The sequence below is a fragment of the Diplotaxodon limnothrissa genome, linkage group LG23, assembly GCF_057381915.1.
Source record: "Diplotaxodon limnothrissa isolate DT_005_m linkage group LG23, D_limnothrissa_male_GT1.1, whole genome shotgun sequence".
Classification (NCBI taxonomy): Eukaryota; Metazoa; Chordata; class Actinopteri; order Cichliformes; family Cichlidae; genus Diplotaxodon; species Diplotaxodon limnothrissa.
Genome location: NC_140617.1, coordinates 38,509,033 through 38,527,447, shown reverse-complemented (window position 1 = coordinate 38,527,447; position 18,415 = coordinate 38,509,033). Strand labels below are relative to the sequence as shown.

At 39.5% G+C, this 18,415-nt stretch overlaps 1 pseudogene; it reads left to right on the top strand.

The window, feature by feature from the left end:
- Positions 1–15,744: 15,744 nt before the first annotated feature.
- Positions 15,745–17,055, top strand: LOC146608643 (zinc finger BED domain-containing protein 4-like; annotated as a pseudogene).
- Positions 17,056–18,415: the final 1,360 nt, after the last annotated feature.

Here is an 18,415-nt window from a genome sequence, read left to right as displayed (position 1 = left end):
TCACCAGGGTCCAGGAGAATGACTGCAAAAGTGGAATCAGGCCTTCTGCATATGCTTCTCGTATTTGTTCCGCATATTTGTAAGGCTTGACACAAACATGATTATTTGCAGGCCTAATGTGATTAAATTATGAGAATGTAAACTTCTGTGGACCTTAAAGAAGAAGAGCTGAATCAGCTATAATCGGATGTTTTAAGTCAAAGATGTTACGCATGAATCCTTCCCTTCTACTGGTTCTTGGAACACGGGTGAGGAAGAGAGAGCTCACGCTTGTGTGGGTTGTTGTCGCTAACTGTGCTAAAATGGAAAACGAAATAGGTTTGTTTCTTTTCAGTGAAGTTGTTTCCCAAGTCACACATTTATCTTTTTTGAATGAAAGGGTGTTTTGCTTGGCAGGTTTTGCCAAGACCAAAGTGTTATTAAGGTCTGTAAAGACTGCCAAATGCAGACACACACACACACTATTACTGCACATGAAGTTTACATCTTTTATAAAAGCAGGTTGAAGATGCACAGTACTGTATATAATACAGTACTGTATATAATAAGCAGCTGTCTGACAGTAAAAATGCTGTACAATGAATCCACAGGTCCAATGGTGAACACCCACTTAATTCTTTAGAATCTGCATAGGTCACCTGGAAATTCCTGTAATTGTTTGCATGAAGTTAACCCAAATGGCCAACACAATTTTCTTCAAATTTTCAACTTTAATATTTTAGTTTCTGTGACATTTTCTCCTTTCTTGAGATGATAAATTGCTAGTTTTAAGTGGTATTTATTTATTTAGTGAAATACTTAATTATCAATAGTTTTAGCAGTAGTTTGAAGTTTCATTGCACTATCCAGAAAGTTCTGCTTTGCAGAAGTAAATTATAGATGTTAACTAAATTGTTGTTTTTGCTTGAGCATACTGAGTCAATCTGCATTACTATTCTAACATAACTCTGAACGAAGCACTACCTTTCCAAGTGAACTGTAAAGTCATGAAATAAAGTTTATTGACTTTCAGTATAGGGTACCTACATGTCACATCTACATGAGCTTCTCAGCCATGAAATGTCATATTTGGCAAAAGAGCAGACCCAGACAACTGTTGGCAGATTTAAATTGTTCATTGTTGAAGAGTGAATAATTTCCTAAAAATGAGTAATCAGTGGGGAAATTCAGCAGAGCTACAGGTTTGCACACAGGAGCTGTCAGACAGGGGGTTAGAAATGTGAGATATCCAGATCCAGTTATTAACAGGCTTACTTGAGTTTTGTTATCTAAGATTTGATGGAGATGGCATGTGGAGAGCGGGCCGGCATTTGAGCATGTGGTTCCTTTGACAGGCCAACTTCAAGCCAATAGCACTGTCAGTGCGCCCCAGGGCAGCTGTGGCTACAATGTAGCTTGCCATCGCCAGTGTGTGAATGTGTGTGTGAATGGGTGAATGACTGAATGTAGTGTAAAGCGCTTTGGGGTCCTATGGACTAGAAAAGCGCTATACAAATGCAGGCCATTTACCATTTACAAGTAACCATCAAGTCTGGGATCGACCTAGAAGATGCTCTGTCCCCACTGCTGTTCTGCATAAGGCCTGAACCTCGTCAGTGAGATCACTGATAAGACTGGCTATGGATACCACTAGAATCTACAGCAATGACATCGGAATGTCATTCGGACTGGAGAAGCATACTTGGATAGTGACAAAGAGAGCGAAGGAAGTCAGAAGTGAGGGGATTGCACTACTAGAAGGCAACATTGCAGACATCGAGTAAAGCTACAAGTACCTGGGAATCCCACAGGCAAATGGGAACCACAAAGGTAGGAAAGCCGCAGCCATCAAATGACCAGCAGAGAGTAAGGAAAGTCCTGCTGCGTGAGCTGAATGGGAAGAACAACATCTGGGCAATCAACACCTACACCCTGCTGGTGATCAAGTATCCTGTTGGAATAATCAGCAGGCCAAAGGAGGAGATAGTAACCACTGTACTGGCATTAACACTGAAGCTCCTCACCATGGATGGAGGGTTTCACCCCAGGTCCAGCACCCTAAGACTATATGCTAAGCGAAAGGAGGGTGGCCAAGTACTGGTGAGTGTCAAAACCACTGTCCATGATGAAACAGCAAACATCCATGAGTACTTTAGGAAGATGGCCACAACCAACAGTGTGGTTAATTAAATACCTCAGGGAGCAGAAACATGAGAAAGAAGTGTAGAAAGGAGAAGAACCATTATGGAAGAACAGGCCCCTGCACAGCATGAACCACTAGTCGAAATCCTACCAGCAGCTGGACAAAGTTGGACTCGCATACAGAAACATCTGAGCAGAGTATGGCCTGGAACTCCCAGGGTCAAAATGGGACACTCCCCCTAGGGTGGTTGAGAACAAGTGAGCTAAGATCCTGTGGGACTTCCAGATACAGATGGACAAACTGGTAACTGGGTAACCAACCAGAAATAGTAGAGGTGAACAAGCAGAGGAAGATGGCCACAGTGATAGATGTAGCTTTAACGAGTTATAGTAAAGGAAGAATGAACATGAGAAGTTCGAGAAATACCAAGGGCTGAGAGAAGAACTCAAGGAGATGTGGAGGGTGGAGGCAAAACTGGTCCCCATGGTAATCAGAGCATTTGGTGCAATGACCTCCAAAATGGGTGATCAGCTCAGTGTAGCATATTTGGGGGAAAAAAGAATAATTTTAATGATTTTCACATTTCACTTTAAGTGAATAGTGTACACAGCCAGTGATTGAATTGTCAGATTTCTCTTTCTAATTTATTTGTTTTGTTTTGTTTTGTTTTTGTTCATTTGGGGTTAAAAACTTATGTAAATTTATGAAACAAAATAACTTTGTGTTTTCACAGAACTGTACCAAGTATCCTTTCACCATTATTCCTCATGCCAACCTGCAACAGCTACCACAGCGCTTGTCGGTTTCAGCACTATCCTCTACTCCTGTAATTTCCTTCGCACACCATTCAGTGTTTTGCTGGCACTGCAAATTTGAATGAGCATATAGATGGAAAGCACACACTGAGTTGTGCTCGTAATCTCTAAAGGGTATGTTATATACTGAAATAGAATTCATATGCACCGCTGCCCAGTACTTTTGGAAAGTCCAGTAAATACTTGTTCCAAAGCTAGACTCTGGACAACTGGATGTGCTAGTGCAATGGAAAATGTGCCCATATTGCTGGGAAACCTGCTGAAAGTTATCACAGTCGCAACAGAGCAAGAAAATTCTTTATGGCTACATTAAAAACAAAAATACAGCCTTTTTTAAGTTTTCTGGGAGAACTGGGACTTCGGTGCATTGTCACCATTAATAGAGATAATGTATCCTCCTGCATAAAAGCATTTACTAATTTACTGTATTTTTTATTTTATGAATATTTTTCTAGATTTGGTACTTTAAAAATGCAGTTTTCTTTCTCCATATAATCACATGTAAACCCATCTACTCTCCTGAATAGATGGGTTAAAAGGAATCCCCGAACAGCCGCTTCTTCTCCTTCTGCCACCTCTTCCTCCTTCCATTTCATTATTACATGCTACGGGTCACTGCAGCATTGCTACACTGAGCTGCCAACAAGCATATCATTTTCCATTAAGATCCCACTCAATGGTTCCAGTGGCATTATTGGAAGAGGGAGCAGACAGAGAGTAATAGACCTCAAGTGATGGCTCTGTCAAAAAGACATTGGTGGAAAGTGCCCTATAGAGATGTAATAGACATAGTCTGTGCAGATAGCAGGCAAAGGAGAATGGGAAATTTACTCAGTTGCATTACCGGGTCACTCAGACTCGAATTGGTTTTGAAATAAGGAAGGGAACCATCTGTACTTACATTTGATTAATGTTATACTTACTACACTTGATATACAAATCTTTAATTGAAAAAAAATAAAATAATCTCAGATATATTAATCTTACTGTCTCTGTGGTACTAGAAAATTTTAATTCCACCTAAATCAGAAACATAGTATTCATAGATCCATACAAGATCCATACTCTTATTACAGTATATTATTTATTCATTCTGATCCCTAAGTACACCACCATTTCTTCCTAAAAAGATTTACACCATGTGGCACTCGCTGTAATAGGATTGTCCTGAGTGTCCAGCAGTGACTGATCTTACCCATCGTGCCTCATGTGTAAAAGAATTTTGATTTAAACTTTGTTAATCTTCCACCCTTGTGCTGAGTCTGTGGAAGTGGTTACTGGGCCCCAAATTGAATTTAACAATGACTGTGCCCATGACTTATGGGGAAAAGTGAGTTCATGAATGGCCATTACTGTTGCCTGTACAAAATCATATTAAAAGGAACAGATCCTCCTTTATGCTACCCTACCAAATTATGGAAGTCTATATTGTTAAACAGTTCATGACAGGTTGTGTGAGTAGCTGGATTTACACCTGTGATACCAGCAATGCATCATTCAATGATGTTGCTCAGCACCTAAGTACAGAAACAAAATATTCTTAAAAACCTCAAGCAAAAAAAAGATCAAAATTTCTATTACAGTGTATTGCACTGCAACTGAATGTTCTTGTTCTTTCTAATAACAAAATACAATATTGTAGTTATTAAACAATGTTTGCTTATGGTCCATTTAGTTGGAAGTCTCACAAAATCAGCCACTAGTACTAATATTCCATATGCGATTTTAACTAAGACGTCAAAAAAGGGAAAACAATTCAGAGGAATTTGTTTGAGTATTAATTTCTGATGTATCAATATCCACTCACAAGACACTAACAGAAATGTCTAATCAGCCAATCACGTGCCAGAACTGTCAGGAGTTGCAACCAAATATGGTCCTCTGCTGCTGCACTCCATCTGCTTCAAAGTTTGATGAGTTGTGCATTCAGAGATACTGTTCTGCATACCCTGGTTGTAACACGTGGTTATTTGAGTTGCTTACTGTTGCTTTCCTGTCAGCTAAGAACACAAAACTGAGGCAACAATTCAGACCAGCTCACCAACAGAATATTGGAAAACATTACTTGGTCTGATGACCTGATGGCTTTCATGCTGTCTAGGTTCGTGCTGGCGGTGGTGTAATGGTGTGGGGAACATTTTCTCAGCCTACTTGAAGTATACCTAATAAAGTGATAGCGAGCATTGTTAGTGTACAGGGTAAGAAATATATTTTAGCTAGTAAAAATAAAATGTACTTGACAGAAAAACTGAACAGCAAACTTCATACAGTATGTTCTCATGATTGCTACTCTAACTTGAGATTTAGGCATTAGTGGGGAATTTATGTGTTAGCTACATCATTACAGCAAATCACTCTGGAACCCTAACCTGACATGCACCTCCCCAACTACATGTTGGGTTGATGCAGCCTGTAGCAATTGTGATTGGCCTGTTCATTAGTGTTGATCCTCTTAATTATTTCAGAATATTTTTTTACTATGGCTGATTGTTGGGCAGGAGGGCATAAGACATGGATACCCAAGTTTGTGACTGGATAACTTGAGAATGAAGGAATATAGGAGCTTCAGCTTCCATACACATATGCAGTCAGTTTCAAAACTGAATCCATTGACTGACTAACTGAAAAACTGACCACTACAGAGAGTGGGAACCCACAGGAAAAAAAGTCCCAACAACTATTTGTTTCTATCAGCTGGCATCTTATATAAAACAAAGCAACTTAGCCACAGGGTACTTACACATAATGCACATAAATGCTAACAACAGCATCGCCCACTTATGTAGGTTATGTCATAGGCTTTACAAAGATTCACCACAGAAGACTAAATCAAGCCTTAAACTGATCAAGACAAATGGGAATCCATCCGTCAAAATGGCAAAATGTGGCCATTTGAGGAACTGCTTTTTTGGCACTTTTGTTTCACTTCAGCTCTGGGTTTTGCCTCTTAATAGTAACAGTGAAAATAATGATGATTAAGGTAATCATCATGTCAGCTTATGTCCAGAGCAGAGTTTAAAGAGTCTGTGTAGTGTGCAACAAAGAAGTAAGTAGTAAGATGAATTTAGATTAGATTTAGAAGCCCTGAATAATGACTTGTTACCCAAATGCTAATATTAAAAGAAATTATTTGCAGTTGTTCAGCATTATTTAATTGATCCCATCTGACTAAAGCTACAATTTTCACTGTTGCTCTGGGTTATCAGTCACTTTCTGCATAATAAACAAGCAATCAGAGCATCCTTATTGCTTTTACAGACGTAAAACGAAATATTCAAAACAGAAGACGGTTAAGTCATTATGCTTCACAAAAGCATGATTCACAAAAGCCCCCCATCCACCCCTCCCCCAGCCGTAATGGCGAATACTGTAGAATTTCGAGGTCATTCCAAAAACTCCATTAATACATTGTGTTATTTAGGATGCTTGAAAAAACATCATATTGTCCCTATTAAAAACGGAAAATGAAAATTCAGGTATGCAAGTGACAAACTAATGATTTTTTTTTCTGAATCTTGAAGAGTAAATGTTTTCCGCGGTTATTACAATGGAAGGGTCACTACAAATCAAAGTTGATCCAAGTGAGAATTAATTTTTATCCTATGATGAAACAATTGTTTTCTGAAGGAGTGGCCTTTTCTGAAATGACAATGCAGATGGAGACCCCGAATGGTTTAATGAGTCTGAAAATGGTTGCAATTACATGCGCTGCCCTTCACAATCACCGGATGTCAACACAACTGAGCGTCTGTGGTTGCTTTTGTATCAATGTGTTCGAAAACCATCTAAAAGAGAGAATAACGGTGCTTCAATTGTTCCAGTAGAGTTTCAGAGTCTTTCGCTCAATCATGTATGCCATATGCTGCTAAATAACTTAAGGTTACGATTTGGTCCCTCGTTCCAACTCTCCTTCTCATTTTAGGTATCAGGCACAGCAAACGCAAAAACCTATCCTTACAGATACAATAAAGGGAAACACAATTAACAGCGACTGTCTGAAGACACGTATTAATACTCTCATTACAAGGCAGCTCAAAAGGACACAGTCACAAACACATAAGAATAGACTTTGCAAGGGCACAGACTCTGCTCAACAAAGCACAGACTCTGCTCAACAAAGAGAGAAATAAAAGCCTGTGACAAACGGATGGACAGCATCTGTTTCTCAGTGTCAGTTGGCAGTCGGGTGCTAATTGCAAATGCCAGAAGACAAAAAAAAACATGGCAAAGGTCTCTAGAAAACTTCTCCTCAGCTCAGTTTATTTTCTTCTTTTCTTCTTTTTTTTCCTTTTTCTTTTCCTTTTCTTTTTTTTCAGGCTCCAGGGGTAAACAAGCAGGAGGTTCAAGCAGCAAGAAAAATCACATTATATATGAAGCGCTTCATGCTATCACTGACATGTGTGTGAGTGAGTGTGTGTGTAATGAATCCTAACTACAGGCTTTTTATTCCCCAATCGCCATCTAATATGTGTCTGACATTGGAGTGTAATGTTAGGGAGCATATATTGAAAGGCTTGTTTGTCAAATCTGGAATTTTTCAACTTATGTACTGAAGCTTTAGAAACCTTGATGAGAATGTGGATGTTTTTGCATCATAGGTGTGTACAGAATTCCAAATCAGTGAAAAACAAATTGAAATAACAGCAAAGTAGTAACGACATCTACCATTATTTCCGCTCTCTGAATCATAGGAGTCTTGGACTTGCTTATGATACTTGATTTTCTGACCTAAATTACATAAATTTGAGAGATAGATAAACTAATAACCTCTAAGCTGATACTCTTTGCTTCCTCTGTGGACACATTGAGACATACTTTCAAAATCTGATCTCATGTTAATAGCTCCCACATTCATTTTGCCTAAATATTGTGCAGTTTATGTGTTCATTATCCTGGATACCCCAGGAGATAAGCGATCATCCACGATACGCTCTGTGTTCATTTGCTGTTTAATTTCATGCAAGCCATTTATCAAGCAGATGTTTTCCAGTGATTTCCAGGATTAAGAACCTGTGGTAATAAATGACAGTTTCTTAAAAAAAGTAGTGTGGTACATTGGGGGGGGGGGGGGTAATTGCTGCTGACTATAAGGGTAGATTAATTACAGGTCAAAAGAAAAGTCAAGATCATGACGAAATGCTTTATTAAGACCGATCAGGCATGACAGAGAAACTGGAAACCAGTTTTTGTGTGTTAAAAGTATATTGCGATCATTTCTATACAAGTGTGCAAGAATTGTATGGACCCAGTGGGCTAGTGGCGACAGGGAGGTTTGTTAAATCATTACTATGATATAAATAAAGAGTGATCAGCTGAAACTACTGAACATAATTTATTAAGGTCCAGAGTTTGAGTAATAAATTATTTGGCTATTACCCTGAGATGAAGCTACTTCGGAAAGTGCAGTCCGACAGTGGCAGGAAGTATGACAGGATGACTGCTCAAGATATTGGTGATAGCAGAGATCAAGAAGGCAGAAACTTGGCCAGTAGGAGGTGGCTGGGTAGGAAGAGGGTCACACAAATGACAATCTGAAAGGCAGAATAACAGAAGGGCACTGATATTTAAAGCACATGTTGGAAGCAGGGAGGCACTCGGGCACGACAGAGAAACCACAGGAAATCACAGTATTTGATATCTGAGAAACAGAGTGTACAGTGTATTTTATAGTCTATAAAATTGGTGTAGAAAACGTAAAATTTTCAGGCTGTGTCCCAGTGGAGATTGCATATGAAAAGCAGAACTACACGAGTCTAAACATTGTTGTTTTTTTTTATTAAATAACTATTTTGAGAAAGTTGAAAAACAGATATCTTTCTTTTTCCTCAGTGCAGTGAAAAACTGGATTACCTAAAGTAAAAGTACTTATTCAGCATCATGCATTAGATTACTGGATCTGAGTATTGATTCAGTAATGTGTGTCACTTCAATGTGGCATGATATAAATTATTCCTATTCTGTTGGGTAGCTTCATCTATGATATTACAATATTGCAATAGCAGATTTAGATTGATAATGACATATCAAATTCCAACCAAAGAATTTATATTGTAGTTTAAAGATCCTTAAACTTGATAATCCAAATCAGTGATCCACTCTAAGCAAGCATTTAATCACAGTAAGCAGTAGGGTCAGTAGTGTGTGTGTGTGTGTGTGTGTGTGTGGGGGGGTTGGGGGTTACTGCAGCCAGTGGAAGGCCCAGAGAGGATAGCCATCTTTCAGTCCTATCCGATTGTTAAGTGATGACGTGACGAATCCTACTTCCGGGCCTAAAATAGTCTGCGTTTAATATGGCTTTTGTGTTGTTAACATGTTTAATGTTTTGTATTTTCTTCTATTTAATCTCAAAAAGCTCCTAAAACAGTCAGTGATCACTGTTGACCTCCCTCGGCTTTTATTACCGCTAATCATTTATTTAAGCTCAGTTTTTAAAACCTTAGGATGTAACTACAGCCCAACCCATGCAGCAGTATATGAATGACTAACCTCTTATTGTGGATGGATTATCTCAGTTGTTCTCCTGGCTGAAGTTTGGTCCTTTTACAGCATCCTGCCATGCGATTACATTTGTTCCTGACCACCGAGAACACTCACGTTAACTTTTATCGAGTGGAAAAAAGGTTAGCTTGTTTATATTATGCTAACATAGCTGTGTCGCTAGCGGTCACGTAGCACATCATTATATACCAGCTAGCCGAACTTCAGTAACCCTACAAACGTCACTGCTGTTTAGTTTTCTGTCTTCATTTATGCTGGAAGTGATAACAGAGCTGTACGTTTGAATTTGTTTCCAAAACCCCGCAGTCAGGACATAGAATAGAATAGAATAGAATTCAACTTTATTGTCATTGCACATGCACAGGTACAGGGCAACGAAATGCAGTTTGCATCCATCCAGAAGTGCTTAGTGATATAGATATATTACAATATATATTAGCAATAATATAGATATGTAAGTATATTACAGAAATGGGTCTATTATGTTATAATGTACACGGTATGAAGTATGTTGTGAATATTCTATAACTATAAGTATGTACAGGCTGTAGTGAGTACAAGCTATGTACAGGATATGGACAGGATATAAATATGAAAAACTATACAGAATATGAAATAAATAACTTTACAGGAATCTGAGATATACAGCTATACAGAAATGGGAACTATGCAAGTTGTAAACAGTTGTAGGATTAAAAATTATCGTATGTACAGAATGATTGTTTACACAGGGCTATACAGTAGTGCAGTTAAGGTAAGTGAGGGTGTGGATAATTTCTACAGAGGCTATATAAAGTGCTAGTGGTTGTGAGTGGTGGTTCACTCCATGTTATTATTGTGTGTTTGAGGGTACAGTTGTCCATTGTGTGTGTGTGTGTATGTTCAGTCCATGAGTTAACGTGGGTCAGATGTCAGGAGGCAGAGTTCAGGAGTCTGACAGCTGTGGGGAAGAAGCTGTTCCGGTACCTGGTGGTCTTAGTCCGGAGGCTCCTGTAGCGCCTCCCAGAGGGCAGGAGGGTGAAGAGTCCATGTGATGGGTGACTGGGGTCTCTGATGATTTTCCCAGCCCTTTTCAGACACCGCTTCCTGTAGATGTCTTTTATGGCAGGAAGTGGTGCTCCGGCGATGCGCTGGGCAGTTTTCACGACCCTCTGCAACGCCTTCCGGTCCGAGGCAGAGCAGTTCCCGTACCAGACTGTTATACAGTTGGTCAGGATGCTCTCGATGGTGCAACGATAGAAGTTCACCAGGATGTCTGAGGACAGGTGGTTCTTCCTCAGAGTCCTCAAGAAGAAGAGGCGCTGGTGAGCCTTCTTGACCAGCTTGGAGCAGTTGGTCGTCCAGGTGAGATCCTCGGAGATGTGGACTCCCAGGAACTTGAAGCTGCTCACACGCTCCACAGCCGTCCCCTTAATGTGGATGGGTGGATGTGGGTCAGCATTCCTCCTGTAGTCCACGATGAGCTCCTTGGTCTTCTCGGTGTTAAGCAGCAGGTTGTTTGTGTCGCACCACTCAGCCAGACGATCCACCTCCTCCCTGTAGGCGGCCTCATCGTTGTCACTGATGAGGCCAATCACCGTGGTGTCATCTGCAAACTTAATGATGGTGTTGGAACCATCAGCAGGTCTGCAGTCGTGGGTGAAGAGGGAGTAGAGGAAAGGGCTCATCACACAGCCTTGTGGTGGACATGCTATATTGCAGAGGTGTGGACTCGAGTCACATGACTTGGACTCGAGTCATTAATTTTATGACTTTAGACTTGACTTGAAAAAAGGTTGTAAGACTTGTGACTTGACTTGGACTTTTACACCAGTGACTTGGGCCTTGAATTGGACTTGAACCTGTTTACTTGAAAAGACTTGATATTTTACCCAAATCTAAAATTTAACATACATATTATATAAAAAGTGTGGACCATTAATTCACTTTATTCATTCATTCATTCTTACCACACTCCGTATGTATGTGAGCGTGAGCTGTAGCACAGCCAATCAAATTAACCAGATTTTTAAAAAAAAACCCAAAAACGCTCGAGCCTAAAATGCTCCCAAGAGTAATTTCTTTCAGCTACATAAACTACGAAGGAGTCAACAAAAAACGAAATGCAACATGCAAAACATGCAAGAAGAGAATTACAGACGGAGATGGAACAACTTCCAACTTTGTCCGACATTTGAAGTTGCATAAAGAACGGTAGGTGCTGCCTTTTTTTGCTACGATGAGATAGCGACTTAGCTAACTTCATCTTATTAGCAAATGTTCTCCGGGCTACGTTGATGATACTGTTTGGCTTTAACAGGTATGATATGTTTGTCATGCTATTTTAAATCCGGTCCTACAAGCGCATCCAAGAATAATACGCAACTTGTTAGCTCAGAATTGTCGGTGAATGGTGAGCAGGGTCCGTTTCAGAAAGGGGGTTCTGTAGCTGTACTCAGGGAAGACAGTTTCTCTCCGTCTCCTCCTCATCATTAACCCCGTAGAGCTACATGTTTATTTTTGTAAGAAAACCAATTACACCCTTATTGTGACTTATTTTGACATTGTTATGTGTTGCCAGACCATGGTTATATTTCATTATGCCAGTAGATAGTGCTCTTGCATTGCTGTGGAACTACGAGAGACTCTAGCAATAGGCTCTGTGCACGCGCAGCTCAGAAATAAATGAGCTCCGTCCTGAGCAAGATGCTAACTTCGGTGTCCTCTCTATTAATCCACAGGTAGGGGAGAGTGAGGTAAGATGAGCCACTTTTTACTCATGTTGCCCTGGATGTGAGAAAAAAATGACACAGAAATAGAATGATAACATATCGTTAGCTTCATAGCATAAGTGCCTAAGTCATTTGACTAAGTCAATGACTTAGGCACTTATGCTATGAAGCTAACGATATTCCTTTATTTTAGGATGTCTCCTTTCAAATGTAATGATCAGAATCTATGTCTGATGACGCTGCCCAAAATAATGACCTATTAAAAAAAATGCTCCTTTGGCTCAACTTGCCCCAGATTAGGGGTAAATTGAACCTAGTCAGTGGGTAAACTGAGCCATCTTGGGGCAAACTGACCATGTAGTTTTTAAAATGTAAAACTGATCATATTGTGAAAACAAACCATTTTAACAGTTGTAAACCTGTGAGAACAAACCTGGAAACTGGTGGTTTCTAAACAAACCACCAGTTCAAAACCATTTATTCAAAAGAACTATTCAATATTCCAATGATCAAGGTTGCAGGGGAATATGAACTGTTGCTCCCTCCTTGCAGTTCCTCCAGCCTGTTGAGGTTGAGGTAGCTTCTTCAGCACATCCTTGCGTGGGAAAGATGCCTCATCATTTTCCTTGAACACAAACGTGGGTTTCTTACTGCTAGTGATCCCTCGGATTCTTCTGAGAAATCTGGCACTCACTTCGTTGTCTGCAAACCTGTCAACCAGGCCAATGTAATGGTGGCTCCTGGATTCTGTTACCTGTCGATCACTTTAGCCAGATTGTCAAAGAACTCCCCAACTGTAGTCTTATTGAAGGCTGTAGCTCTTCCCAAAGATGTTGCCTCAGGCATACGACAAGAGAGATGGTGGCGTGCCAAAAAATTCTTGAACCATTCTTTATCTAAAAAATGTAATGGTAAAGTAGTAAACTACACAAAATACATTAGTCTGTGCCAACCTACTAAAATGTTGTTGCTTGCACTTCCTACCGGCTAAACCTTTCTCTGTCCAGTTGCTGGGAGTAGGAATGTTGTTTCTGCCTGCCAATTCTAATGCCAGTTCACGGCATTTCTTTGGGGAAATGCCATGGAACTGCTCTGCAAGCTTCTTGATATGCTCTGCTAGCTCCTTCTCCACCTCCTCAGAGAAGACTCTCTTTGCTGAAGCTGTTCCACTATAGCCAACCGATTTGACCTCCTGTGTGTCCCTCTTTTTAATATATCTCCTGAGGGTTGACCTGTCAATTTGTCTTTCTTTAGCCACTGATCTTATGGACTTTCCTCCCTTGACTTCACTCGCTGCCCTTTCAATCTCCTCCAGGGGTGTTGAGCCCCAGCTGGTCTTCCGTCTGTAGGTCCTTGGCATGATATCTTTTCTATAATAGTTAACATATGACAAATACAACAAAAGGGTTCAGTATACTGAACTAAAATACTATTTAATAAGTCAGAGCCTTAAATAAATTTCAGTGCCTTATGGTGGGGTAGGTTGAACCATTGGATCAATTTACCCCATAGCCTTTGGCTCACTTTGCCCCATAGCCACCACTTTGAAAAAAACGGGCTAGCTTAGCAATTTAGGCTAATCTTTAGAAAACTTCTTCAGATGATATTATATTTTAGAAACCCACCAACATGTATAATATATCATTTTAGACACAGATACATTTGTTTTAATATTACAGTCAATTTACCTGATATGCAGAAATTTTACTTTGACAAGCAGAAAACATTTTTTTGTGTAATACAGACTTACCCCTTCTCCAATGTGCTCCTCTTTAATATAGCAGGATGGAAATGATGAGTGCTTCCTGGATTTATGTCACATAACAAAACATGTACACAGTTACCTAGATACAAGGGGTGGTTCAACTTACCCACTGGCTCATCTTACCTCACTCTCCCCTACTGACAAACAAACTTTTATGTTATCGAACTGGTTCTAAATGTCATGTAAGTTGAGTAACAACTATTCGGCTATATTTTGAGATGAGAGTGATGATGTTGTTTTGTGGTATTTTGTTGTAATGAGTATTAGAGTATCATCGGCATAATGTTACGTAGCACTATAAGTATATGCTATGACAGTGGCAACCTGCGGCTTCAGAAAATGTGTTGTAGTGTTAGCCAAGCAGTACTGAGTCCATGTATTAAGGGGAAAGCTTTTCGTTGGTGAAACAACGTTTGCAGTCGTCTGCCGCCATGTTGTGTTGCGTTCAGGGGACGCCATGTTCAAAAGTAATTGCGTATATGGCGCGAATGTGGGGAAAGGTGTGAATGTGAGATGGGTTATTTTGGTATGTTGTTATGCTTTAGCCGCGAGTGTTTTGTTTAAGTTGTGAGTATGTAAAGTCATTTTGGATTAGTTTGTATTTATTTTGCTTTTGAGAGAATGCTTTTTGTAACTTTATTTATGTTTATGAACTCTGTTATTTTATGGGAAGAATGCATGGTCTAGTGTGATTTGTATTGTGTATATGCAGAAATAAATGAGCTCCGGCCCGAGCAAGATGCTAACTTCGGTGTCCTCTCTATTAATCCACAGTTTGCTCATATTTGGCTACGCAGTGCTCTCTAGCCTGTGTGCCGCTTGCTGCCGGTCCAGATTCCCCTAGGTCTGGTGCCGGTAACATATGGTCATGTTTAACTTTTGCATGTCTGAGCCAGGGAAAAAAAATTTTGGTTAGAAAATCTGGCCCACCTTAGTGGCTATATACGGCCTTTTTCTTCTGTCATTTATGTCAATACATCAAATAAAATTCTTTGATCTTATGTTATTAGCTGTTGTTTATTTGCAAAGGTCAGTTATTCTTAACAGGGATGCTAAACATTGCTTATTAGAACTGTATGCAGAGTTTTGAGAAAAGTGTTTTAATAAATATTGTTTATATATTTTTCATTTATATTTTTTATTGTCTGAAAACTATGAGAGTTTAAGTGTTAATAGTTATTTAGGATTTTTAGGATCAACTTAAAGTAAAATGCAATTCATGAATGGCTGAAATGGAATTTCTGACATGAGTCTAATATGCTTACCTCTATCAGATTTGAAGAATACCAGATGAAAAAGAGGATCACAAATGAACCTCAACAGCCTTCCATATCACAGTTTATGGACACCTGTGCCGGACAGTACAGCATGACTCATCCACAGCAGAAAGCTATCACGAATGCATTATTAAGTGACTTGATTATTGGTTGCAACCTGCCCCTTTCTATTGTGGAAAACAAGAATTTTTGGCACTTTCTGACGGTAGTTGACAGAAAATACAGCCCGGTATGTCGCAGAACAATTATATCAAAAACAGAGAACCTTGCTGCTGAGAAACGTTCAATGTTAAAAACTCAGTTGAGCGAGACTGATCATGTTTCAGTCACTGTGGACGTTTGGTCAGACCGAAGGATGAGGGGTTTCCTTGGTATCACTGTGCACTGGATACAGAAAGAGACAGAGAGGATGCAGCTAAAATCCAAACTGCTGGCCTTTGACTGCTTCAAAGGATTACACCCTGGTGAAAGAATCCGTGAGAAATTTGAAGCTATATGTGATGAATACAACATCAAAGATAAACTAGACTATATTATTAGTGACAATGCTGCCAATATGCGGAAAGCATTCACTGTGTGCTTCCCCACTGAGCAAGCTGAGGAACATGATGATGATGGTGATCATCTTGACGACCCAGAGCTCTGGCATGACTCAACCTTGGAAGATCAGGAAACAGTAGGTGCTGCTATGGCAAAGACACAGCGCCTGCAGTGTTTTGCGCACACACTTCAGCTGGTGGTGAAAGATGGTTTGTCAGAGACCAAAGTGGCATCTCCTTCACTTTCAAAGTTATCTAAGCTCAGCTCTCTACTGCACACAAGCACAACATTCAAAGATGTGTTTGAAGCTGAATTTGGTGAACAGAAAGCGATCCCTGCTGCTGTAATCACAAGATGGAATTCAACACTGAGACAAGTGAAGGCAGTTATCCAATGTGAACATCTAAAACTCTGTGCTGTTCTTGAAATGGCTCGGCACAAGGAGTTATTATTGACAACACGAGAGTGGAACCTGTTGAAGGAGATGGTGGACATCTTGAAGCCTTTTGGAGAAGCAACAGATTTGACACAAGGTGAGAAAAGTCACGATTAGTGCTGTTGTTCCATCCGTGCTGTCCCTCAATCACCACCTTGAGAAACTGAAGCCTCAAGTCCGTTTCCTGAATGGTCTGGTCAGGAGCCTCCAAGCATCTTTGAACAAAAGATTTCTTGGAATCGTTATCCATGTGCGAATGGCTAGAGCAGAAGATGGGATCACTGCCCCCTTTTCAGATCCAGTGTACCTTAAAGCAGCTGCTTTGGATCCAGCATTTTCTCTGTTGTGGGTGGAACACCATGTGTTGGGCAGTTGTGACATAAAGACAGAGGTGACACAAAAAGTTAAAGGTAAAGATTGAATATAGTTTATATTTTTTCTGTATTTTTTTGTCTAAAATTGTAATAAAGGCTCTTTTGCTGTTGTTAATTTGTTTTGCCAGATCTGATCCTGCAAGATGCGGCAGATCCTGCAAAGTCAGAGCAACCTGTGACTCCTGGTGGGGAATATCAAGAGGACTGTGAAGATGGAGGACTCTTTGCTGCTTACTGTAAGAGGCAGAAGAAGGATGTGGGGAAGAGTCCAGCTCTACAGCTAAGTCACTACCTGGATATTGCTAATGGACAGAAAGCCCTCTTGTTCTGGGCAATGAACATGCAGACTCTTCCTTCTCTGTTTCATGTGGCCACCAGAGTTTTGGCAGTACCTGCATGTAGTGCTCCTGTGGAGCGAGTTTTCAGCTATGGTGGCATCATTCTACGGCCTCATCGTGCACAAATGACTGACAGACTTTTGGCCAATTTGGTCTTTTGCAAATGCAATGCAGAATAGTTAATAGTGAACTGAAATAACTTAAAGTGCACATTCTTGCACATTCTTGTTCATTGTTTATATATATATATATATATATATATATATATATATATATTATTCATTCATTGTTTTGTACATAAGGAAATCTCAGCACTTTTTGTTTCAACAGGAAGTTCTGCTTTTGCATTTTTCACTGAATGTTTATTCTGTGAATTTGTAATTTAGAGGAAGACTATTCTTGCAGCAAAGTTTAATTGAGCTGTGCAAGGTGCAATTTCAGAATTAGTTTGTGCATATTTTGTAAGTTACTTGTTTCATTAAATTAAATAATGTAAATAATGTAAATAATCATTCTGTACATTCGATAATCTTTAATCCTACAACTGTTTACAACTTGCATAGTTCCCATTTCTGTATAGCTGTATATCCCAGATTCTGTAAAGTTATTTATTTCATATTCTGTATAGTTTTTCATATTTATATCCTGTTCATATCCTGTACATAGCTTGTACTCACTACAGCCTGTACATACTTATAGTTATAGAATATTCACAACATACTTCATACTGTGTACATTATAACATACCATAATAGACCCATTTCTGTAATATACTCACATATCTATATTATTGCTAATATATATTGTAATATATCTATATCACTAAAGCACTTCTGGATGGATGCAAACTGCATTTCGTTGCCCTGTACCTGTGCATGTGCAATGACAATAAAGTTGAATTCTATTCTATTCTATTCTATTCTATTCTATTCATCAGGTGATGAGATCAATACAGATTTAAAAAAAGAACACATGGTCTATTATTTACACCTAACATATAACTGCAACATTGTTTTTTTTAAAAAAAAAAAGACTTGAAAGGACTTGAAATTCAAAGTTTCGGACTTGGGATTTGACTTGAAAGTTGTCTGTCTTGACTTACGACTTGACTCTGACTTGCTTGACTTTACTTGAGACTTGACTTGTGACTTGAGGATAAAGACTTGAGACTTACTTGAGACTTGCAAAACAATGACTTGGTCCCACCTCTGCTATATTGTATTTAGATAGAAGCTAGCAAGCTAACACCCTGCTAACTTCTAACTCCGTTAAATGTCATAAATTCCGTTTTCATGGATGTCTGGATGTTAAACTCAATTGTTACACCTGGTACAGCAGAACGCTGATCATTTTATTAAAGATGAAAGACTTTAGACAGTTTTTCAACTCTAAGTAATGCCATAGTGATCATTTGATATATGGACCTGCAGCGGAGTTTAGGTCCAGACACGGCTAGTGACGTCAGACTGAACGACCGGATAGCATTATGTGATGTGAGACTATTATATAATTGCATAATGAATTTAATAGTAGATTCGA